Genomic DNA, 24,987 nt, shown 5'->3' on the forward strand with positions numbered 1-24,987 from the left:
TCGATGTATTTTGGCAAGTCCCAAAGCTCACAGATCCTCAGGAGTAAGCAGAGGCAATGCTTCTTGCTGGAGTGAACTGCAGTTCAACCCAGGAAGCACCCGATCGGTCAGGGGCACTGGGAAGCCACACACTGTACAGATCAACCCTACTGTTCATCATGGCAGGGGCTTGGGAAGCGGCAGCAATCCTATTCCTCGGGGACAGGTCCACTCCCATACCTCTGCCCCGCTCCCCCCTCCCACTCACCAAGGGGCACCAAGAGCTTCATGAAGGCTAAAACTTACCAAAACCAAGACAAGCCATTCAGCCCAAATGTCTCTAGTGCTTCACACATGCCTTCCTGAACCCACTGACACCTCCTTCTACTCCTTTCTGCCTCACATGTTCATCTGGCTTCCCCTCAAATCATAGACCATGGAATAAAATCCCTACGGTGCACAAGGAAGCCATTCAGCCCATCCGAGGGCATCTGACCCTATCCCCGTCACCCCATGTTTTTACCCCGTTAATCCCCCTAATCTACGCACCTTGGGACACTAAGGGGCAATTTATGCATAGCCAATCCACCTAACCCAGACTGTGGGAGGAAACGGGAGCAGCCGGTGGAAACCCACACAGACATAAGACCATAAGACCATAGGAGCAGAATTAGGCCACTCGGCCCATCGAGTCTGCTCCGCCATTCAATCATGGTTGATATTCTTTTCTCATCCCCATTCTCCTGCCTTTTCCCCATAACTCCTGACCCCCTCATTAATCAAGAGGGAGAACGTGCAAACACCACACGGGCAGTCACCCAAGGCTGGCACTGAACCCGGGTCCCTGGCATTGTGAGGCAGCAGTGCCGCCCATAAACCGATGCTAATCACCTCAACGCTCCCCGTGGTACGGAGTTCCCCATTCCTTACCACGCGGGGCCTTTGGCGGTGCATGTTAACTCACTCATTAACTGATGGATTGACAGATTCCTATTAGTCTTTATGTAATATGGTACAAGGATTAAAATGCACTCCCTCATTTACTTCCAGTGTAAATATAACCAGTTTAATTGAATGTGTTCCTACGCACAAACCAATTGCTAATTCAATACTTAAACAAACTGCTTGCATGTTGCAGTTCCATCTCAGCATTGATTCCCTTCCTTACATATATTAGCTTCTGCATGTAGCAGCCTCTATTGCTAATCACGCTCAAGTCTGTCATTTTGTGAGCGATAATGCATCCTAAGTTATGCCATTAAATCAAGTGTGAACTGAAGTGATTTGCTATTTTGGGCTGCTTATTTCAAAGAAATATAAATGCCACAAAGAATTAGCTGTCCAACACCAATCGGTATTGAGATCAAAGACTGACCGACCACATAAAGCACTGCAGGCCCTCGAGCCTCAATGTCGCATAACCACGGGACACAGTTTAAAAATCAGGGGCCTCCCACCACTTTCAAGGCTGGAGGTGAGGAGAATATATTTTCCTCCCTCCGTTAAGGTTTTGGAGTTTCCATTCCACGGAAAGCGGGGGGAGGTGGGGTCATTGGGTGTACACGAGGCTGAGTTCGGTGGATTCTTTATCACATAGAAATGTAGAAGATAGGAGCAGGAGGAGGCCATTCGGCCCTTCGAGCCTGCTCCGCCATTCATCACCATCATGGCTGATCGTCCAACTCAACAGCCTAATCCTGCTTTCTCCCCATAACCTTTGATCCCGTTCGTCGTCCCAAGTGCTATATCCAGCCGCCTCTTGAATACATTCAATGTTTTGGCGTCAACTACTTCCTGTGGTAATGAATTCCACAGGCTCACCACTCCTTGGGTGAAGAAATGTCTCCTCACCTCCGTCCTAAATGGTCTACCCTGAATCCTCAAACTGTGACCCGTGGTTCTGGACTCCCGCACCATCGGGAATATCCTCCCTGCATCTACCCTGTCTCGTCCTGTTAGAATTTTATAAGTCTCTATGAGATCCCCCCTTGTTAGTCTGAACTCCAGCAAAGACAATCCTAACCTAGCCAATCTCTCCTCATACATCAGTCCCGCCGTCCCTGGAATCAGCCTGGTAAACCTTCTCTGCATTCCCTCGAGAGCAAGAACATCCTTCCTCAGAAAAGGAGACCAAAACTGCACACAATACTGTAGGTGCGGCCTCACAAAGGCCCTGTATAATTGCAACAACACAGCCCTGCTCCTGTACTCGAAACCTCTCACAATGAAGACCAACATACCATTCTTTACCGCCTGCTGCACCTGTACGCTTACCTCAGTGACTGATGTACAAGGACATCCAGTCACCGAGGGAGGGAGAAGGGGGAAATGGAACTGAGGCCACAGTCAGATGGCTCATGATCTTATCGAATGGCGGAGCAGGTTCGGGGTGAGGGGTGGGGTGGGTGGGTGGGGCGGCGGTTGTGGGGGGGGGAGGGGCGAATGACTGACTCCTGCCGCTGTTTCTTGTACTGTGAAAGGGCAGCAGCGGATTTCCATCAGCGGCAGCAAGTTACACCAGTTCAGACAGTTAGCTGGGGTTGAACCCTCCCCCATCTCCCAACCCCCCCTCACTCCCCCAAAATCACAGAGCGAGCATATAGAGCATATATAGGAGCAGCACGGCGGCACAGTGGTTAGCACTGGCTGCCTCACAGCGCCAGGGACCCGGGTTCGATTCCCGGCTTGGGTCACTGTCTGTGCAGAGTCTGCACGTTCTCCCCATGTCTGCGTGGGTTTCCTCCGGGTGCTCCGGTTTCCTCCCACAATCCGGAAGACGTGCTGGTTAGGTGCGTTGGCCGTGCTAAATTCTCCCTCAGTGTACCCGAACAAGCGCCGGAGTGTGGCGACTGGGGGACTTTCACAGTAACTTCATTGCAGTGTTAGTGTAAGCCTACTTGTGACACTAATAAATGAATAAACTTCAATTAAACTAGACAGTGCCTTTACCCTGAAGCAGCAGCTCCGAAAACCGAGGAGTCGCTCAAACATTAAGTAACGCACACAGGTAACCACCGCAAGCCACAGCGGGGAATCTGCCAAGAGCCGCGCTGGTGTCGGAATGTGGCTCCTTCCAACTCCCCAGCATCTTAAACCTAACGGAACCCACACCGATCACCAGAGCAATTGCTGCACTCGCAGATAAAGGTATTCTGGACAGGATTTACCCAATCACACTGCTCCCTCGGAGGAAACTGGCAGGCAAACGCTGGGCACTATCTGTAGCTCTGAGCTCCAGATTAGCTCTCGCTGAACCAGCAGAGAGAGAGAGAGAGAGAAAGAAAGAGAGAGATTTGTTTTCCAGCAATAGACCCGACAAAATGAGCTCCAGATTGTCCAGAATTGAACACGGTCTAATTAATATTCCCCAGCACTCACTCTCATTGTTCAAGCCAGCTAGAGTAAAGGGTGGTGAAACCTTTCGAGATCCAGCCTATAAAATTCCCATTACTTCACCGATGGGAATTACATCTCTCTGAATAACAAAAAGAAGCCATTAGGAGGCTGCATGATGAGAATTTCAATAAGATAGTAAGTTGAGTGTCAGAAAGCCCAGTGTAACGAGAGCGTCCAAATGGGAGCTGTTACCCATCCTGTCCTCTCGCTTCTCGGCCTTTTGGCTAAGATCAAGTGTAGTAATGCGGATGCTGCACTTGGTTGAGGTCATTAGGTTATATTTAAGCTTCATTTTCATATGAAGCAACTTTTAAAAGCGGCATCTCGGCCTTTTGGCTAAGATGCAAATGAGATCAAGCCTTGGAGGAGGAAGACCTGCGCCTCCTCCAATCAGCTTGGCTCATGTAGATCAGGCCCAAGACAGGGGTTGCAGGCCCTGTCTTGTCAGCTTGGATCGGAAATGTCTCAACTTGTTGAGACTCTGAATTGGACTTGATTTGATTGAATTGGAAAAGTATTTTTAAAAACCTTGTCCGAGTGAAAGGTTCATTGGGCCAAAGCGTTCATTTGGTTTCTCTTCGGACGTTGGCTGACCCACTAAATATCTTGTTTCGCTTTCAGATTGCCCACATCCTGAGGGTTTTGGTTTGGTCCCTCAGGCTTGTTGTCTGGTGATCTCAGCAGTGCTGGAAACAGCTCCTGGCAGCTTTATTCTTTCCCGGAATGTGGGCACCGCCAGCGAGGCCTGCAGTTTTTTGCCCAACACTAATTTCCACCCGAGAAGGTGGCGGGGAGCCACCGCCACCTTCTGGGACTGCTGCAGTCCCTCTGGTGTGGGTAGAGTCAAGATGGGGAGGCGATGGCTTAAGTGGTATTAACTATTAATCCAGAAACTCAGCTAATGTTCTGGAGACTATTCCGGGTTCGAATCCCGCCATGGCAGGTGGTGGAATTTGATTTCAATAAAAAATATCCGGAATTAAGAATCTACTGATGACCATGAAACCACTGTCGATTGTCGGAAAAAGCCATCTGGTTCACTAATGTCCTTTAGGGAAGGAAATCTGCCGTCCTTATTTGGTCTGGCCTACATGTGACCATGATGTGGAGATGCCGGCGTTGGACTGGGGTAAACACAGTAATAAGTCTCACAACACCAGGTTAAAGTCCAACAGCTCCGAAAGCTAGTGGCTTGTGCTACCAAATAAACCTGTTGGACTTTAACCTGGTGTTGTGAGACTTCTTATTACATGTGACTCCAGAGCCACAGCAATGTGGTTGACTCTCAACTGCACTCCAAGGGCAATTAGGGATGGGCAATAAATGCTGGCCAGCCAGTAAGTAAAGTAAAGTAAAGTTTATTTATTAGTCACAAGTAAGGCTTACATTACAGGAAATTAGTGAGAAGCTGAGTTACAGAGAGAGATTGAATAGGTTGGGACTTTATTCCCTGGAGCGTAGAAGATTGAGGGGAGATTTGATAGAGGTGTATAAGATTTTGATGGGTATAGATAGAGTGAATGCAAGCAGGCTTTTTCCGCTGAGGCTAGGGGAGAAAAAAACCAGAGGGCATGGGTTAAGGGTGAAAGGAGAAAAGTTTAAGGGGAATATTAAGGGGGGGCTTCTTCACGCAGAGAGTGGTGGGAGTGTGGAATGAGCTGCCGGATAAAGTGGTAAATGCGGGCTCACTTTTAACATTTAAGAAAAACTTGGACGGGTTCATGGATGAGAGGGGTGTGGAGGGATATGGTCCAAGTGCAGGTCAGTGGGACTCGGCATAAAATGGTTCGGCACAGACAAGAGGGGCCAAAAGGCCTGTTTCTGAGCTGTAATTTTCTATGGTTCTAACACTGCAATGAAGTTACAGTGAAATTCCCCTAATCACCACACTCTGGCGCCTGTTCGAGTCAATGCACCTAATCAGCACGTCTTTCAGACTGTGGGAGGAAACCGGAGCACACGGAGGAAACCCACGTGGACACGGGGAGAATGTGCAAACTCCACATAGACAGTGAGCCAGCGATGCCCATGTCCCATGAATGAATTTTTAAAAAGATGTACAGCCAAAAAGGACCTGTTCGAAGGGTAGTCACTTGAAATGGAGGAAACCAGAGAGTCAATTTGCACACAGCCACCTCCCACAGAACAGAAAATGACCAGATGATTTTTAAACAACATTATGTTGATAATAATGACCAGGACACTAGACGTACATCCTTGCACCAATAAGAGAGGACTTTCTGTATCACTAAAGTTGTGGTTCCTGGAAAATGAGACTTTGTGGTTCCAGTAGTGATAAATGTTAATGCCGGAGTTAGGTTCCTTCAGATAGTTCCTCCCAGTTTCCAGTTTTGGTTTCCTTTTTCATTTGATTTGATTTGATTTATTATTGTCACATCTATTAACATGCAGTGAAGAGTATTGTTTCTTGTGCGCTCTACAGACAAGCATACCGTTCATAGAGAAAGAAACGAGAGAGTGCAGAATGTAGTGTTACAGTTATAGCTAGGGTGTAGAGAATGATCAACTTAATGCAAGGTAGGTCCATTCAAAAGTCTGATGGCAGCAGGGAAGAAGCTGTTCTTGAGTCGGTTGGTACGTGACCTCAGACTTTTGTATCTTTTTCCCGACGGAAGAAAGTGGAAGAGAGAATGTCCGGGGTGCGTGGGGTCCTTAATTATGCTGGCTGCTTTTCCGAGGTAGCAGGAAGTGTAGACAGAGTCAATGGATGGGAGGCTGGTTTGCATGATGGATTGAGCTACATTCACAACCTTTTGTAGTTTCTTGCGGCCTAGGGCAAAGCAGGAGCCATACCAAGCTGTGATACAACCAGAAAGAATGTTTTCTATAGTGCATATGTAAAAGTTGGTGAGAGTTGTAGCTGACATGCCAAATTTCCTTAGTATTCTGAGAAAGTAGAGGCGTTGGTGAGCTTTCTTAACTATAGTGTTGGCATGGGAGGACAAGGATAGGTGATCTGGTGATCTGGACACCTAAAAACTTGGAGCTCTCGACCCTTTCTAGTTGAGAAAGGATATACTGGCCTTGGAGGGGGTGCAGAGGAGATTCACTAGGTTGATTCCGGAGTTGAGAGGGTTGGCTTATGAGCAGAGACTGAGTAGACTGGGGCTATACTCATTGGAATTTAGAAGAATGAAGGGGGATCTTAGAGAAACATATAAGATTATGAAGGGAATAGATAAGATAGAAGCAGGGAAGTTGTTTCCACTGGCAGGTGAAACTAAAACTAGGGGGCATAGCCTCAAAATAATGGGGAGCAGATTTAGAACTGAGTTGAGGAGGAACTTCTTCACAAAAAAGGCTGTGAATCTGTGGAATTCCCTGCCCAGTGAAGCAGTTGAGGCTACCTCATTGAATGTTTTTAAAGCAAAGGTAGATAGATTTTTGAACAGTAAAGGAATTAAGAGTTATGGTGAGCGGGTGGGTAAGTGGAGCTGAGTCCACGAAAAGATCAGCCATGATCTTATTGAATGGTGGAGCAGGCTCGAGGGGCCAGATGGCCTACTCCTGCTCCTAGTTCTTATGTTCTTATTTGAACAATAATGTACATGTTGAGATACGGCACTGTGCATGTGCAGCACTGCATTCCTAGCTGAAATAACTTGCAAAATGAAATTAATCACTAAATATAAAATAAGAGCTCCAAGTTTTTAGGTGTCCAGATCACCAACAACCTGCCCTGGTCCCCCCCATGCCAACACTATAGTTAAGAAAGCTCACCAACGCCTCTACTTTCTCAGAAGACTAAGGAAATTTGGCATGTCAGCTACAACTCTCACCAACTTTTACAGATGCACCATAGAAAGCATTCTTTCTGGTTGTATCACAGCTTGGTATGGCTTCTGCTCTGCCCAAGATGGCAAGAAACTACAAAGGGTTGTGAATGAATCCCAGTCTATCACGCAAACCAGCCTCCCATCCATTGACTCTGTCTACACTTCCCGCTGCCTCGGAAAAGCAGCCAGCATAATTAAGGACCCCACGCACCCCCGACATTCTCACTTCCACCTTCTTCCGTCAGGAAAAAGATATAAAAGTCTGAGGCCATATACCAACCAACTCAAGGAGAGTTTCTTCCCTGCTGCCATCGGACTTTTGAATGGACCTACTTTGCTTTAAATTGATCTTTCTCTACACCCTAGCTATGGCTGTAACACTACATTCTGCACTCTCTCCTTTCCTTCTTTATGAACGGTATACTTTGTAAGAAACAATAATTTTCACTGTATACTAATACATGTGACAATAATAAATCAATTCAAATCAAATCAAAAATCAAATCAAATCAAAAATCAAATTAGAATTTGGTTACACTCACCAGCCTCAAGCCGCTTTGGAACATCCAATTTCATCACTGGCTGGGGTCAGTCTTGTTTTGTCTACAACAGCAGCGTCATTACCGGCACCTATTGGGCCTTTCTGATTGGTTCATGTTTAAAACAATTTAAAAGCCTCACCCACACCTGGCACTCAACAAACTCCAAAATTCTTATCCAATCTAAATCCAACTTTTTGCTCATAAAAAAACTCTAGCTTTGTATGCCCTGGTTTTGTTTTAAATCCATTTTACCCCGAATACAGTCCAAAGAGCCCCTTTAACAGTGGCGCTGATTGGGTCACAGGACCCTGATGTTACACGGAGATAGCCGGCATGAAATGATGCACGATGATGATAGGTGGTGATGGTGGATGCGCCAATGAAGCCAGACAGCAATAAATACAGGCGGTGATGATGTGAGGGAGTGAGCAATGATGCAAGACAACAGTGGGCACAGTGGCCAGCACTGCTGCCTCACAGCGCCGGGGACCCGGGTTCCATTCCCACCTTGGGCCACAATCTGTGTGGAGTCCGTACTTTCTCCCCATGTCTGCATGGGTTTCCTCCGGGTGCTCCAGTTTCTTCCCACAGTCCCGAAAGACGTGCTGGTTAGGTGCATTGGCCATGCTAAATTCTCCCTCAGTGTACCCGAACAGGCGCCAGAGTGTGGCGACTAGAGGATTTTCACAGTAACTTCATTGCAGTGTTAATGTAAGCCTACTTGTGACACTAATAAATATAAACTTAAAGCAGAAATCACAACTTAAACCGGGGAAACCAGATGCAAAACCAAAATGACTTTAAAGTGAAACAACTTTAAAGCGGAGGCAACTTAAAACAAGGACTTAGTGCACAAACTGCCGAGGGAGGGAATTCAACACAGATATGCCGACCCACTTTTGAAAAAATACTCAGATACAAATATTTGTTCATGTTAACACAGAGGGGGTGCCATAGCCCTGGGCTGCTATTGCTCATTTGACGGAGCTAGCATGCTGTTTCCATTTGTCACACCCCTCAAGTTCCTGAATGGTTCACAACAGGGCTGTAAAATGATAAAGGCCGCAAGAGCCAGGCTTTGTTTTAATTTTTTATGGAGTTGCCCGGTGAGAGGCAGATCAAGAACCCAAGACTCTGTGGCAAGGACCATTAGGAAACCTGTCTGCTCCGAGCCTGTCTGTGGAACTCAAAGGGGGACGAAAGTGCAAAGTTCAGACTCGCTGCCAAAGCAGACATGGACCAAACCGCCACCTTCATCCCGAGCGGCGAACATCCGGGACATGGTTAAATTACATGATCTTTTTATGTAGAGTTTAAACATTATGATATATAAAATTATGATATATATGAGGGTGGCATGGTGGCACAGTGGGTTAGCACTGCTGCCTCACAGCGCCAAGGACCCGGGTTCAATTCCCGGCTTGGGTCATTGTCTATGTGGAGTTTGCACGTTCTCCCCGTGTCTGCGTGGGTTTCCTCCGAGTGCTCCGGTTTCGTCCCACACTCCAAAGATGTGCGGGTCAGGTGGATTAGCCGTGCTAAATTGCCCCTTAGTGTCAGGGGGACTAGCTAGGGTAAATGTATGGGGATAGGGCCCGTGGATTGTGGTTGGTGCAGACTCGATGGGCCGAATGGCCTCCTTCTGGACTGTAGGAAGATATGATTCTATGTCCCCAGCTGGCTGCCCATACGTAGAATCATAGAATCCTACAGTGCAGAAGGAGGCCATTCGGCCCATCGAGTCTGCACCGACCACAATCCAAATCAGGCCCTATTCCTGTCACCTCACATATTTACCCTCGCGAATCCCCCTGACACTAGAGTCAATTTAGCATGGCCATTCCACCTAACCTGCACATCTTTGGACTGTGGGAGGAAACCGGAGCACCCGGGGGAAACCCACGCAGACACGGGGAGAACGTGCAGACTCCACACAGACAATGACCCGAGGCCGGAATTGAACCCGGGTCCCTGGCGCTGTGAGGTGGCGGCGGCGGCAGCGCTAACCCACTGTGCCGCCCCTCAGAGACGCACGGCTGAGGGTGTGCGCTGAGAAAAGTGAAAGGGAAAAAAAAAATCCGTTTGTCCTCCTGGACATCAGAAACGAGTTAAATGGAATGACTTGTGGCTGCGGCTTCCAATCTGTTTTTTATAAATTAATCCCCAGCTGTGTGGGGATGTAGAGTTTCGAGGCAGAATGGATGAGGTCAATCCCTGAGCACTCAGGAGCAGCCGTTACAAATGCAGCAGGAATTAAAGAGTTGCTGTCGGAGGATAACGTCAAAGTCTGCTGGGGATTTTCAAAACCCTTTCAACTCTCTCCCTCTGTCTGAACAGGATGGTATGCGGCCTCCTCTGACAGCAATTCGGACAGAAGAGCCAGCAGCCAACCGCGAGCCCCGTTGGTACCAGCTGCCCCTTTTAGCTTCCATCCTCCTCAACATCTGGCAAAGGGACTTTTCTGATTATTTTCTAATGGGCTAATTGCCCTGATAAAGATCTGGGCTATCAGTGCACAGGGAGCCCAACACTCGCCCCCTATTTTTAAACTCTCAGCTGCACCAAACTATTTTGTTGCAGGAATCACAATTCCTCCGCGTCTAAACACCCATGTTTAGGGGCTGCTCAGTAAGAAGTTTAAAAACACCAGGTTAAAGTCCAACAGGTTTATTTGGTAGCTACCAAATAAACCTGTTGGACTTTAACCTGGTGTTGTTAAACTTCTTACTGTGTTTACCCCAGTCCAACGCCGGCATCTCCACATCGGGGCTGCTCTGTCAGGGAGCGCTGGGTCAGGGGGTCAGAAACCCTCTCTGGGTTTCAGACACAATCTCAGAGGTTTTTTTTTTTTAAACACAGAGGGTGGGGTGGGTGCCTGGAACTCGCTGGCGGGGCGGGTAGTGGAAGCAGATACGATAGTGAGTTTTAAGGGGCGTCTGGACAAATACATGAATAGGATGGGAATAGAGGGAGATGGTCCCCGGAAGGGTAGGGGGTTTAAGTTCACATGGGCAGCACGGTCGGTGCAGGCTAGGAGGGCCGAAGGGCCTGTTCCTGTGCTGTAATTTTGTAATTTTCTTTGTTCTTCAAACCACCCCCCCCCCCCCCCCCCCCCCCCGCCCCCATAACTGCGTCGAACTCTCCAATGAGACATTTGATTCAGGTGCAGGCTGAACCTTTCAGGGGCCAGGTTAAAGACGCCATGGTGTTATTTGAAGAAAGGCAGGAGGGTTCCCCTTGTGTCTGCCCAAGATTCCTCACCTTAACCAGTTCCACCAAACCCAGAGGGCAGGATGTTCCTCCCGAGCTCGCCCCAAAACCGAAACATCCCGCCCGAGGTCAATGGGCCTTTGCATGGACTCCCCCCCCCCCCCCCCCCCCCCCCCCCCCCCCCTCCCCAACCCCCGAATACTATGACTCCCGAGGCGGGCAGGACAGGAAAACTCCCCCAAAATTTTAGAATCACCACAGAGCAGAAGATGCCATTCAGCCCATCAAGTCTGCACCTACTCTGAATAGATTAACTCATCGTTTATTTCATCAGCCGTCGTTTTGCCACATGCAGATCGGCTGCCATGTTGACCTGCAAAATAGGGGAGATGGTGGTGTGGTGGGAATGTCGCTAGGCTAGTAATCCAGAGGCCCATGTTAATGCACTGGGGACATGGGTTCAAATCCCGGCGTGGTATCCGGTGGAAAGTCAATTAATCAATCTGGAATAGAAAGGTAGACCGTGAAATTCTCACCGATTGTCATAAAAACCCACCTGGTTCACTGATGCCCCTTTAGGGAAGGAAATCTGCCATCCTTAGGGTCTGGATTACATGTGACATCACAGCAATGTGGTAGGCACTTGAAGCTACCCTCTGAAATGGCTTGGCAAGCTACTCAGTTCAGGGGCAATTAGGGATAGGCAACAAATGCCGGCCTTGCCAGTGACACCCGTGTCCCATGAAAGAATACATATTTTAAAATATAACATTTCCGTGACCATTTCCAACAAGAGGGAATCTAACCGTCTCCCTTGACATTCAATGTCATTCATAGAATCCTACAGTGCAGAAGGAGGCCATTCGACCCATCGAGTCTGCACCAACCACAATCCCACCCAGGGCCTATTCCCATGTATTTACCCTAGCTAGTCCCCCTGACACCAAGGGGCAATTCTAGCACAGCCAATCCTCCTAGCCCGCACGTCTTTCAGACTGTTGGAGGAAACCGGAGCACCCGGAGGAAACCCACGCAGACAAGGAGAGAATGTGCAAACTCCGCATAGTGACCCAAGCCGGGAATCGAACCCGAGTCCCTGGCGCTGTGAGGCAGCAGTGCTTAGCACATTGCCTTTGCTAGATCCCCCCACTATCAACATCCTGAGGGTCGCCATTGACCAGAAACTGAACTGGACCAACCATCTGCAGTAGATGATGAAGCAACTCCCAGTTAGCATCAGGTAGGGGAATGAATGGAATGAACTCCATGAAAGAAATAAATTCTGGCATTTCTGTTGCTTCTTTCATAATCCGGATAATCCCAAAGTATTCTACAGTTTATTTATGGGGAGCCGATGGTCTAGTGGTATTATCACCAGGCTATTAATCCAGAAACGCAGCTGATGTTCTGGGGAGCCGGGTTCAAATCCCACCACGGCAGATGGTGGAATTTAAATTCAATAAATATCTGGAATTAAGAATCTACTGATGACCCATGAAACCATTGCCGATTGTCGGAAAAACCCACCTGGTTCACTAATGTCCTTTAGGGATGGAAATCTGCTATCCTTACCTGGTCTGACCTACATGTGACTCCAGAGCCACAGCAATGTGGTTGACTCTCAACAGCCCTCCAAGGGCAACTAGGAATGGGCAATAAATGCTGGCCCAGCCAGCGACGCCCATGTCCCACAATGAATTTTTTAAAAGCCAATTGAGTACTTTCTGAAGTGTTGCCATGTGGGAAATGCAATAGTTGATTTGTGCACAGCAAGCTCCCGCAGAGAGGCTCCGCTGCACAAGGGGCTGTATTTTATACTCATCCGCTGACAAGCTTGGGGGTAGGTGGGATTGTTAAATCCAGCTGGCCACCTGCCCACCTCTGTCCCCCCTACAGCTGTAGCAGTGCCAGGATTTGCCCTAGGCAGCCTGTCAGTGAGCAAATTGAGGCCCGTATGTGGGCAATCAATGATTGGGCCCGTTGCTTCTGGTCAGAGGCAGGGATCCCACTCACTGTGCCACAAGACCTCTATCTAGCAAAGGCACGCACCCACACAATTCCAGTAAGGGTCAAATCAAGGGCAGGGAGTTACTGACCAATCATGTGTCTTTTCCTAATAGAGGCTCCCACATGGCCACCATCATGAAGACTCTATTGAACAATGAAATTTATAGAGCAGATCAAGAAGCAAATATTCTCTTTGGTGAATAGGTCAAGGACTAGAGGCTGATAGATTTAAAATCACTGGCAAAGGTCTACAGATGAGATAGAATCATAGAATTACTACAGTGCAGAAGGAAGCCATTCAGCCCATTGAGTCTGCACCCACTCTCCAACAGAGTATTTTACCAAGGCCCTATCCTCGGAGCCCCACCTATTTGCCCCACTAATTCTAACCTACACATCTTGAGATACTATGGACAATTTATCATGGCCAATCTCCCTAACCTACACATCTTTGGACACTAAGGGTCAATATAGCATGACCAATCCACCTAACCTGCAGATCTTTTGGACTGTGGGAGGAAACCGGAGCACCCGGAGGAAACCCACGCAGACACGGGGAGAATTTGCAGGCTCCACACAGACAGACACCCGAGGCCGGAATTGAACCAAGGTCGCTGGCGCTGTGAGGCAGCAGTGCTAACCACTGTGCCGCCCCATAAGGAGAAAGTTTCACTCAGCATCAGGGACACTCGAAAAGGAGGCGCGAGCTAGTTCAATGAATAATTCTACTGGGGTTGGGTAGGTACTGGAGCATGATGAATTTCCTGGGTTGCAGTGACGTGGGTGAATAGGCACGGGTGCTGTGTCAAAGAGACAGGACAGGCACAAAGGGCTGAGTGGCCTCCTTCTGTAATTTTCTCACCCGCCGGAGAACCTCAGCTCAGTAACCAGCCTCTGCATTTAAAAATCAGCGCGGACGCATCAGCTCAGATCAGAATAGACTTGGACATGGCACAGAGCTGGCTGGTGAGTCAGACGGAGTGGTTTTAATGAGAATGCCATTACCCGGACATGTCACTTTCAAGGAATTAAGGAGCAGGAGAGGCTCTCAGAAAGAAACTGATTTCATTCCAAGTGAGAGACCAGGATAGGCTCCCTGCGCTGTTTGTTATACATAGCTGCTATGAAGAGTCATTAAAATTCCACTCAGACACATATTTCATACACAGTGACTCCTCATATCGAACTCATTTACATTGTCTGTGCAAGTAAAAGAGCATGTCCCTTCCCGGGGGGGCAGGCACTCGACAGGCTGCAGTGTCACCGTTCTAATCTCCACCTAAATGCCATCGGTAACAGCGGTGGAAACACGGCCGCGCAGTGAATCCGGCACCTGGCTCTTTGTGGCAGCACCTCCCATTGCCTCCCCGCCTTCAGAATAATCCTTTCATCACATCTGACTCGTAAAAGAAACAAAGACCCTGCATTTCTGTGGCGCCTTTCGTGGTAATACAGCGATTTACACTCAGCCAAGCTCTCCTGAAGTGCGGTCACTGTTGTTCGTAGCTAAACACCTGATGATCTGGTTTGGTGGCATTGGTTGTGGGATAAATATTGGCTCGGGTACCGAGGACTCGCTTGCCCCTTTTCAAAGTAGCGAGGTCCTTTATTGCTCTCATCTACCAGAGACCTTTTTGTCGCAAAAACCTATCTGGCTCACTAGAATCATAGAATCTTACAGCAGAGGCTATTCGGCCCATTGTTTCTGTACCAGCTCCCAAAAGAGCTACCCAACTCATCCCGTTCTTCAGCCCTATCCCTGTAGTCCTCTAAATTCCCACTCACGTCCGTTAGGGAGGGAAATCTGCCATCCTTACCCGGTCTGGCCTACATGTGACTCCAGACCCACAGCAATTGCCATCCGGAATGGCCTAGCAAGCCACGCAGCTCAAGGGCAATTAGGGATGGGCAATAAATGTTGGCCAAGCCAGCGACGCCCACATCCCATGAAAGAATTTTTAAAATGTTGGATTGTAGGCGTTTAGTCCTCCAACTAAAATATCTGTATGGGAACCACTTATCATTGAATCATAGAATTCTACAGTGCAGGAAGAGGCCATTCGGCCCATCGAGCCTGCACCGACAACAATCCCACCCAGGTCCTATTCCCGTCACCCCACTTATTTCCTCTGCTAACCCCCTGACAATAAGAGTCAATTTAGCACGGCCAATCAACCTAACCCGCACATCTTTGGAGCGTCGGAGGAAACCAGAGCACCCGGAGGAAACCCACGGAGACACGGGGGGAGAACGTGCAAACCACACACAGACAGTCACCCAAGACGGGAATCGAACCCAGGTCCCTGGCACTGTGAGGCAGCAGGGCTCACCGCTGTGGCACCGTACCATCCTCATCATCTACAGATGTGGTGGAGGCCAATTCAATCGCGGCTTTCCAAGGGGAATTGGCTATTTGTACAAAGAGAAGAGATTTGGAGGGTCACGGGGAAAAGGCAGGGGATTGGGGCTCACCGTCTGGCTCTTACAGAGGGCCAGCACGGCCACACCAGGCTGAATGACCTCTGTCGGGGCTGGAATCATTCTTGGATTCTATTGATCTGGCCGCCAGCTGTGAGTCTGCCCGAGGAAGAATTCCCCCAAGGCAAGGGACAGAGATTTTCAGGATGAAAATAGAAATCGGCATAGCGACACATCAAGACAACTTCACACATTCCAGCTCCTTCTGTTAGAAATCTAACCTCAGATACAGCTTGTAACTTGTGAATTGGTAACCAAAATAAATCTCAAATGCCCAGCACGGGTGTGTCTCGTGACCCAGGCTGAGAATTAATACTGCAATCACAAAGCAAAAGTGGCTCTCACTGCCTCACATGTCTGTCTGGCCTGGACCTCGAGGCAGTCCTGTGGGAGGGGGATTGAAGATGTGCTGATTAAATAGTTTTGTCCAAATCCTTTTGGTTTCCAAGAAGATTTCAGGAGAAGTACACGTCATTCAGCCAGATAGAATCATAGAATCCCTACAGTGCAAGAAGAGGCCATTCTGCCCATCGGGTCTGCACCGACCACAATCCCACCCAAGCCCTATCCTTATAACCCTACGTAATCCCCCTGACACTAAGGGGAAACCCTACCCAGACCTGTTCCCCGTACTCCAAGTATTTACCTCGCTAATCCCCCTAACCTACACATCTTGGGACACCAAGGGGCAATTTATCATGGCCAATCCACCTAACCTGCACATCTTTTGAGTGTGGGAGGAAACTGGAGCGCCCGGAGGAAACCCACGCAGACACGGGGAGAATGTGCAAACTCCACGCAGAAAGTGACCCGATGCCGGATTTGAACCCGGGTGCCTGGCGTTGTGAGGTAGCAGTGCTAACCACTGTGCCACCGTGCCGCCCACATCTCGATGAATAATCTTTGGGAAAATGGCAGAATTGCTATGGTGCAGAAGGAGGCCATTCAGCCCATTGCGTCCGCACCAGCTCTCCGAATGAACAATTCACCGAGAGCCACTCCCACCTTCTTCCCGTAATCCTGCACATTCTTCATTCTCAGAGAGCAATCCAGTTCCCTTCTGACTATTTCGATTGGACCTGCCTCCATCGCACTTCCAGGCAGTGCATTCAGACCCCAATCATTCGATGCGTGAAAATCTCTTTCCTCATTTCAGTTTTGCTTCTTCTGCCAATCACTTTCAATCTGTGCCTTCTAGTTCTTGATCCTTTTACGAATGGGAACAGTTGCTTCCCATCTGCCCTGTCCAGCCCCGTCATGAGTTTGAATATCTTGATCAAATCTCCTCTCAACCTTCTTTTCTCCAAGGAAAACAGTTCCATCTTCTAGAGTCTATCTTCATTACTGAACCCTGGACCTTGGAAGACCATTGTAGTGGGTGCGGTGGGGGAGGGAAGCACCTGCAGGTGGACCTTTTGGATTTGGTGTTCTGCAGGGGTCTGGTCAATCTTCCAGCCTCAGAATGTTCCAGGAGATCCATCTTCTTTCTCAGGAAGTCCATCTTCCAGCCTCAGGGTGCTCCCGGAGATCTATCTTCATTTTCAGGCAGTCTACATTCTTTCCTCTATAATGAGTCAGTGATGTTGGGCGCCTTTTCAATATGGCGCCAGGATAAGATGGCGGATTGTGTGTCATCCAGACCTGCCCCACTGTAATAAGCCCTCAGAGGCAGAAGTCCCTTCACCAAAATCCCTTTACTTACAAGTCTGACAATAGCATACAGAGTGCTTTCAGTCAGCAGTCTACACTAGGAGTTCCAGAGGAACTGACATGTCTGGTTAAATACAAAGCAAGAGGTTCCCTGATTGGCCCATCAATTTGGTCTTTAATCAGGGAGTTCACATTCTAACAGGCCAACCACAATTGCCTGATTAAAGTCATCACACCCGCCAAGGAATAGAGTGCAAAGCAGCCGGTTGCATAATTAATGAGGTCTGAGCCGGAAGATTTGGCATGATTTGTCCCTCCAGCCTCCGCACGGGAAACACTCCACATTCCCGCCACCACCACGGGACTTCGACTCCTCACAATGGGAGGATTCCACCCAACATATTTAAAGGATTTACTCGGGGGTGACCCAAATGTAGCCATGACTGTTGCCCTCAGCCACACTGGTGTGCTCTGTAATCTCTTCCTTGATGGCAGTGTGCAGCTAACCGAGTTGGATACGTGGGATTACGGGGTAGGGTGAGGTTGCAGATTGCTGGGCGGTGGTTTTCTTCTTGTTTCCTTCTCTCTCTCTCTCGGTTTTCCTGAAGCAATTCTTGTCCTGGCTGCTCTCAGGGTAAATGATCAGGTCATCCTGTTGGATTAGTTGCAATGTGGGCCAGTGGCATCTACTCATGGGGCATCTCGTCATAAAGTGGCTTTTACCGAAACCCGGGGCTCAATTCATCAACTAGGCTTCAAAGCTCTTTGCTAACTTACAGAATCATAGAATCCCTACAGTGTAGGAGGAGGCCATTCGGCCCATTGAGTCTGCACCAGCTCTCTGACAGAACACCTTATCCAGGTCCACCCATGCCCTACCCCGTAATCCCACATATCTCCCTAAGCTACACATGGTGAGACACTAAGGCAGCACGGTGGCAAGTGGTCAGCACTGCTGCCTCACAGCGCCAGGGACCCCGGTTCAATTCCGGCCTCGCTCACCGTCATAGAATCCTATGGTGCAGAAGGAGGCCATTTGGCCCATTGAGTCTGCACCGACTACAATCCCACTCAGGCCCTATCCCCATAACCCCATACATTTACCCTAGCTAGTCCCCCTGACACTAAGAGGCAATTTAGCATGGCCAATCCACCTAACCCGCACACCTGGCGGCACGGTAGCACAGTGGTTAGCACTGCTGCTTCACAGCTCCAGGGTCCCGGGTTCGATTCCCGGCTCGGGTCACTGTCTGTGTGGAGTTTGCACATTCTCCTCGTGTCTGCGTGGGTTTCCTCTGGGTGCTCCGGTTTCCTCCCACTGTCCAAAGATGTGCGGGTTAGGTTGATTCGCCAGGTTAAAAATTGTCCCTTAGAGTCCTGGGATGCGTAGGTTAGAGGGATTAGCGGGTAAAATATGTGGGGGTAGGGCCTGGGTGGGATTGTGGTCGGTGCAGACTCGATGGGCCGAATGGCCTCCTTCTGCACTGTAGGGTTTCTATGTTTCTATATCTTTGTCAGTGTGGAGTTTGCACATTCTCCCTGTACCTGCGCGGGTTTCCTCCGGGTGCTCCGGTTTCCTCCCACAGATCAAAAGACGTGCTGGTTAAGTGCTTTGGCCATGCTAAATTCTCCTTCAGTGTTACCCAAACAGGCGTTGGAGTGTGGCGACTAGGGGATTGTCACAGTAGCTTCAGTGCGGTGTTAATGTGAGCTTACTTGTCACACTAAAAAATAAACTTTAAAACTAAGGGGCAATTTAGCATGGCCAATCCACCTAACTCGCACATCTTTGGACTGTGGGAGGAAACCGGTGCACCCGGAGGAAACCCAAGCGGACACGGGGAGAAAATGCAAACTCCACACAGACAGTGACCCGAGGCCGGGAATCGAACCCGGGTCCCTGGCGCAGTGAGGCAGCAGTGCTAATAACCTGCTGTTATTCAAAAGACCACTTTTGCCACGTACGTGAGCGCATTAAATTCAAACTATTTCCCTTTCGCTTTCTAGTCATTGTTGCATTGTGAAACCCCTTTGGAATCATTACACTCTTGATTTCATTCTGAACGGAGCATTTCTCAAGCTTTTCAAAAGGGGAACCAAGAAAAAGAAGAAACTGTCTCTCAGCCGATATCAAAGTGTTCCCTTCACTGAGAGGGAAAAAAAAGATCCAAGCTTTTTACTGAAGTTTAACTTCAAACATGTGCTGCAAAGCACATTACTTTAATGTTATTAAACGGAGAAACATTGCCGATATTGTCCCCTTTGACCGAGTCACATTTTGTCAATATTCATCTCAGCTCTTTTCATAACCATTGGGAGGCCTCGCCACCGTTTCCATGGAAACGCTCCTGCATTTGATTATTATTTAGAAGGAAATGCCTCGTGTAATCAGGAAGGTGAGCAGAATCGCATTAAAAGCTTTCCCAGTTGGGACAATGGATGAAAAATCTGCACTGTCCACCAGCAATTTTCCTTAGGCATTAAGCCCCAGCAATGTACTGGATGGGCCTGTGTTAGAACCATCGCCTGGACATTACAGTGGCTTGCCACACCTTTACACTCAACAAAGTTACATCTTCAGAATCACTAACCATGGCTCCCAAGAGTCTAACAACTGAGCCTCAAGAACCACGGGCTTCAAGGGTTTGATTCTGTAATAAGTCCTCGGAGGCAGAAGTCCCTTCACCAAAATTCCTTTATTTACAAGATCCAACAACACTATACAGAGTGTTCTCTGTAGATGCAGTCTACACCCGGAGTGCCAGAGGAACTGACACTCCTTTTAAGTACAGAACGTGGGGCTCCCTAATGTTTTACTGCTGCACATGAAAACATATTTACACATTTATTAAAATGTTTTACATTAATGTTGATGCAATTAAATTTTTCATGTAAACTTAGTATTTCAGAGAATTGGGCCATCAATTTGACCCTTAATCAGGGAGTTCATATTCATCAGGCCAACTTCAATTACCTGCTTGAAATCATTACAGAATCAGTGTTTTTTTTATTCATTCGTGGGACATGGGTGTCGCTGGCTGGCCAGCATTTATTGCCCATCCCTAGTTGCCCTTGGAGGGCAGTTAAGAGTCAACCACATTGCTGTGGCCTTCGAGTCACGTGTACGTCAGACCAAGTAAGGATGGCAGATTTCCTTTCCTAAAGGACATTAGTGAACCAGATGGGTTTTTCCGACAATCGACAATGGTTTCATGGTCATCAGTAGATTCTTAATTCCAGATTTTTTTTTATATTGAATTCAAATTTCACCATCTGCCGTGGTAGGATTTGAACTCGGGGTCCCCAGAACATTGGCTAAGTTTCTGGATTAATCGTCTAGCGATGATACCACTAAGCCATCATCTTCCCCAAGCATCAACCCTGCTCAAAGCTGCACCCTATAAGAGACTGGACCTGTAACTAGGTCCTATGTCTCCAAAACTCTCCCAAACCCCAGGGAGATTATGCTAAATCCAGATCGAACCGAGAGGTCTGTGCACAGTTCTGGCCGCCATTCCAGAAGGGAAAAACAGTTCGGAGCAGCATTCTTATTTCCCCATTTTACTGCTGTTCCATTTTAAAGTATACAAGACCAGTTTGGACCAATGTTCTTATTCCCCCATGTGGTGATATAAACAGGGCCTAGTTTTAAGGCTGATAAAATTGGATATCCTAAATTAAAGAATTGGACATATTGAAATCAAACACAGTCAAACCTCAGGCAGGCCAATTATACAATACACAAATGTGTCTGTGCCTGACCCATCAACCACCCATCAAAGGTCGTTACACTCTACTTGAGACTCAGCAGGAGATCATGTCACCTCATTGAAATGCATCGGTCTATTGTTAGAAGCCCAGATCGGGCCAGACTTTCTGTCACCAAGAGTTCCTGTAGAAACCTTATCTGATAACAAGTTCAACAACATGGAGATGGACACCTGGGGGGCGGACCTTGCTGTCCTGTCAGGCACACATCAAGAAACCCACTGGGTATTGGAACCCCCTCCTGGGACCTCATTGGCCGGAAGCCAGAGAAGTTTCTGGAAAAGCAAGCAGGCTGGGGATAAAGGGACACACTCTGAGGCACACGGCAGCGAAGACTCGATGAGGGAGGCAGTTGTGACCATTCGGAAGACTGACCAGAGAAGGAAGAAGCTGCCATCGAGACTCACCTTCGTGACGACAGACCAGACAGAGGGACTCAGAGAATCAGGCCTGCTGTTTAACCAAACCATCTTTGCAGGTAGTATACTTGAATCGGGGGTATCCTCTTGTTTTATGTGGGTAATTTAAGGGTTAATAGTGTTATTATTAATAAACTTGTTGAACCTTTACTTGTGTTTGTCCTTTGTCCACCTTGCAAATAAGGGCACCGGGGTAAAACCTTGGAGTAAGTAAACTGGTTGAAAGTATCTGAGAATTAACAGGTACAACACCCATTTTACTGATTCTTCCTTCTGGATATATTATATAAAGGACATGGAGAAATTCCAGAGGGTGCAGAGAGGATTTACAGGAAGGTAGCAGAAAAGCGAGGGTATGTATGTCAGGTAAGGGTCTCTATCCTCCTGAGAAAGGCGGCTGAGGTGTGACTGGATAGCGGTCGTTCAATTTATGGAAGGTTTTGAAGGAGAGCAGGATTCAGAGAGTGGGCGGGATTCATAGCCTCGCTCGTCCCGAAACCGTAAAATCCCACCCGAGGCCAACGGACCTTCCCATTGTCCGCCCCTCGCCTGCTCCGATTCCCGTGGCGGGCGGGACGGTAAAATTCCGGCCAATGTTTCCTCCCAGAACCTTTCAATTGGAACTTTGAAGACTAAGGTCATTAGACTTTCCTAAGGTAAGGGTATTGAGGCTTCCGGAGTTAAAAGTGGGAAAATGGAGTTAAGGTACAGATCAACGATGATCTAATTGAAAGGTGGGAGGCTGGATGAGCTGAATCACTGTTACCATGTTTTAAGCAAAGTATTTGAATATTAATATATCTTTCCGATCACTGTGTGTGCGTGTGCATTTGTGTGTGTGTGGGTGCGTGTGTGGGTGTGCCTGTATGTCACTGTACATGTGTGCGTGTTTGTGAGTGTGTGTTGCAGGGGGGTTGTGTTGTCTGTGTGTGTGCGGGTGTTTGTGTGGGAGTGTGTGTGACTGTGTGTGAGTATGTGTGTGACTGTGTGTTGGTATGTGTGTGGGTGTGTATGTGTGTGGGTGTATGTGTGTGGATGTGTGAGTGTGTGGTTTTGTGTGGGTGTGTGTGGGGGGGGTGTGTGTGTGTATTTGTGAGTGTGTGGGGTGTGTGTGGGTGTGAGTGTGTATGTGTGGGGTGTGTGTGTGGGTATGTGTGTGGGTGTGTGTGTGAGAGAGTGTGTGAGTGTGTGTAGGTGTGTGGGTGTGAGTGTGTATGTGTGTTGGGTGTGTGTGAGTGGGTGTGTGTGTGAGAGAGAGTGTGTGTGTTTGTGGGGGTGTGAGTGTGTATGTGTGTGGGGTCTGTGTGCGGGTGTGAGTGTGTGTGGGGGGGTGTGTGTGAGTGTGTGTGTGTGTGGTTTTGTGTGGGTGTGTGTGTGGGGTGTATGTGTGGGTGTGTGTGAGAGTGGGTGGGCACATTAAGAGCTCATAGTGACCGTGTGATGACCAATGCTGAAGTGAATTTGCTACTTCACTGGAATTCCACCAGCTCCGAGGCGCTTTGAGACATTCTGGATGCTCGTGAAAAGTGCGATAGAAACGCAAACCTTTCTTTTTTATAAGAACATAGGGGCAGGAGTAGGCCACTCGGCCCCTCAGGTCTGCTCTCCCTTTCAGTAAGATCATGGCTGATCTACAATTCTGTCTTGGAATTCATGGGCAAATTTTACGCTCTATTGCTGGAGACACGTAAAACTTCACAAATAGTCTTCCCACCGAGCGTTCCCAAACCCCAACCTCTCCACAATTTCACAGGCGAGAGCTCGGTCAGGCCAGTCTTGCCCCAATTAGAACCCGTAAGTAGCCAATTAAAGATCACTTGAAGACCATTTCCCACTCAGCCTCAATCCTCAGGCTGGAAGAAGTTCATGGCCAGGGAGAAACCCAAAACTGACCCTGCTCAGGTGGAAGTGGCAGGGGTTTGGGGGGAGTGGGTGGGGTACGGGGATGGGGTGGGGAGGTGTTGGGGCACCTCCAACAACAGCGTCCTTTCAACATCAGGCACCCCTCCCACAAGGTGCGGCCACTGTGGGTGCTCCCTCACACCACCGCCCCCCCCCCATCCGTCCCTCACCGGCTTTGCCTCACCACCAACCCCTCACCCCCACCCTGAGACACACACTTACATAGTCCTGAACACCCTTGGTGGGCATTGCCGTGGGCGGAAGGGGAAAACTTGTAGATCCGTTAACAGCTCAACATCTCGATCAAATCTCTCCTCAATTCCCTCTTGCTCCCAGGGGAACTCTGCCAGCTTCTCCAACCCAACCTTGGGAGCCAAGATCTTTTGTCCTTCAGTCAACACAGACCAGGGATTGGAAATGACATTTCCCCAAACCAAATGGAAATCTGGGGCTAGGCACACTTGCTGAGCATTCTAACTCACTTCTCAATATTTTTAAAAATTCATTCATGGGACATGGGCGTCGCTGGCTGACCAGCATTTATTGCCCATCCCTAGTTGCCCTTGGAGGGCATTTGAGAGTTAACCGCATTGCTGTGGCTCTGGAGTCACATGTAGGCCAGACCGGGTAAGGATGGCAGATTTCCTTCCCTAAGGGACATTAGTGAACCAGACGGGCTTTTCTGACAATCGACAATGGTTTCATGGTCGTCAGTAGATTCTTAATTCCAGATATTTTTTATTGAATTCAAATTCCACCATCTGCCGTGGCGGGATTCGAACCCGGGTTTCCAGAACATTAGCTGAGCTTCTGGATTAACAGTCTAGCGATAATACCACCAGGCCATCGCCTCCCTTTCCACAGGAAACCAGCAAATTCCTCTCATCCTCCTAGTCACGAGCTTCAATATAAAGCGCTTGTGAACTGCACTCTATGGAATGGTGCTGAGTTCCAGATAGGGTGTCTTGGAAAGATTTGATGACCCTGGATAAGTTGTGACACATCTTCCGGAAGAAAGCCCCCTAAATCCCTCGTTCGTGCCTCACTCTCAGTGGCGCAATCTCATAAATCCAAAGCTACTAAAATGTGCTGACCATATTCGACAGACATGCTCCTTAACGCGTTTTAATAAGACACCGCAGGCAAGCAGCTGAAGTTACATAGTCAAAGGGTGCTGGAAACACAGAAAGAATTTCCAGGAATGTTAACGGTTGAATCTGAACCTCTGCCTGCCCAGATATACATAACAAATACACATTTTTTCCCACCGTAAGGAATCTCAAACTGTCTCCTGTGAAAACCAACAATTTCAAAGTGGTCACAAGAGTGGTTTGTGAGACCAGACATCCTTAGCCACACTGTACTTACAGATCATCAACATACCAAAGTTGGACAGATGGTGAAGGATAAAAGTACCCCATGTGTCAGTGGGTAACACACTTGCCTCTGAGTCAGAAGGCTGTGGATTCAAGCTCCAATCCAGAGACCTCAGCACCAAACTGGGCGGCACGGTGGCACAGCGGTTAGCACCGCTGCCTCACAGCGCCAGGAACACGGGTTCAATTCCGGCCTCAGGTCCCTGTCTGTGTGGGGTTTGCACATTCTCTCCGTGTCTGCGTGGGTTTCCTCCGGGTGCTCCGATTTCCTCCCACACTCCAAAGATGTGCGGGTTAGGTTGATTGGCCGTGCTAAATTGCCCCTAGTGCCAGGGGATTAGCAAGGTCAATATGTGGGGTTACAGGGATAGGGCCTGGGTGGGATTGTGGTCGGTACAGGCTCGATGGGCTGAAGGGCTTCCTCTGCACTGTAGGGTTTCTATGATTCTAAAATCCAGTCTGA

General features: G+C 48.5%; 1 protein-coding gene and 1 pseudogene across 3 annotated transcripts in view; one reads left to right on the forward strand and one right to left on the reverse strand.

The window, feature by feature from the left end:
- The window catches only part of smyd3 (SET and MYND domain containing 3), a 738,112-nt gene that overhangs the window by 241,158 nt on the left and 471,967 nt on the right, over positions 1–24,987 (reverse strand). The window lies entirely within an intron of this gene.
- On the forward strand, positions 3,580–3,687 carry LOC144504919 (U2 spliceosomal RNA; annotated as a pseudogene).

This window comes from Mustelus asterias, chromosome 15 (assembly GCF_964213995.1).
Source record: "Mustelus asterias chromosome 15, sMusAst1.hap1.1, whole genome shotgun sequence".
Classification (NCBI taxonomy): domain Eukaryota; kingdom Metazoa; phylum Chordata; class Chondrichthyes; order Carcharhiniformes; family Triakidae; genus Mustelus; species Mustelus asterias.